This window comes from Arachis ipaensis, chromosome B6 (assembly GCF_059453495.1).
Source record: "Arachis ipaensis isolate K30076 ecotype BB chromosome B6, ASM5945349v1, whole genome shotgun sequence".
NCBI classification, from domain to species: domain Eukaryota; kingdom Viridiplantae; phylum Streptophyta; class Magnoliopsida; order Fabales; family Fabaceae; genus Arachis; species Arachis ipaensis.
The window spans coordinates 81,738,757-81,739,896 of record NC_142441.1 but is presented as its reverse complement, the minus strand read 5'-3'; the positions used below and the strand labels follow the sequence as shown (position 1 = coordinate 81,739,896).

General features: G+C 42.0%; 1 non-coding gene across 1 annotated transcript; it reads right to left on the bottom strand.

The window, feature by feature from the left end:
* Positions 1 to 715: 715 nt before the first annotated feature.
* Positions 716 to 822, bottom strand: LOC148561520 (small nucleolar RNA R71). Its single transcript, XR_015888325.1, has one exon. It is a non-coding gene; the product is annotated as a small nucleolar RNA R71 (small nucleolar RNA).
* Positions 823 to 1,140: the final 318 nt, after the last annotated feature.

The window sequence follows — 1,140 nt, the reverse complement described above, 5'->3', positions numbered from 1 at the left end:
TATTTGTTTATAATTTAGTTCACTAACCCACTAACTGTTTGATATATTACATCACTCACACTAACAGCATTTCTAACAAGAGTACTTTCTGCATTTACTTTCTTCTTGCTTTTGCCGTGTTGGTTGTATGACAGGTAGAAGATGCGGGGCTTCAAATTCCTTTGATTCTGAACCTGAGAGGACCTTCCTTAGATTAAGGAGGGAAGCAAGAGGAAAGAGAGTTGTTAGTGCTGTGGAAGAGGAGGAGTATTTTGAACCAGACATGGATGAGAATATGGAGAACCATTATGAAGAAGAGGCTCACAACCATGGCAGAGAAGGTCCAGTACATCATGCTGGACAAGAGAGAAGAGTTTTAGGCTCTTATATAAATCCAAACCCAGGAAACTGTGGAAGTAGCATCCAAAATCCAACCATACATGCCAATAACTTTGAACTAAAGCCACAGCTCATCACCCTTGTTCAGAACAACTGTTCATTCGGAGGAAGTGTCCAAGAAGACCCTAATCAACATCTAACCACCTTCCTGAGGATATGTGATACTGTGAAGTCTAATGGTGTTCATCCTGACACCTATAGATTGCTTTTGTTCCCCTTTTCACTCAAGGACAAAGCATCTAAATGGCTGGAATCTTTCCCGAAGGAGAGTTTAACAACCTGGGAAGATGTGGTGAACAAATTCTTGGCGAGATTCTATCCGCCTCAAAGAATCAACAGGTTGACAGCTGAGGTACAAACCTTCAGGCAACAAGATGGTGAAACTCTCTATGAAGCATGGGAGAGGTTTAAGGACTTGACAAGAAGGTGCCCGCTAGATATGTTCAATGAATGGGTGCAGTTGCATATTTTCTATGAAGGTCTTTCTTACAAATCAAAGAAGGCAGTAGACCACTCATCTGGGGGGTTTCTGAACAAGAAGAAGACCATTGAGGAAGTCATAGATGTTATTGAGACTGTAGCTGAGAATGACTACTTCTATGCTTCTGAAAGAGGCAACACTAGAGGAGTGATGGAGCTAAACAACGTGGATACACTGCTGGCTCAAAACAAGATGATCACCAAGCAGCTGGCTGACCTTACCAAGAAAATGGAAAGAAACCAAGTAGCAGCAATCACTACCTCATCAACAGCTCAAGAAGG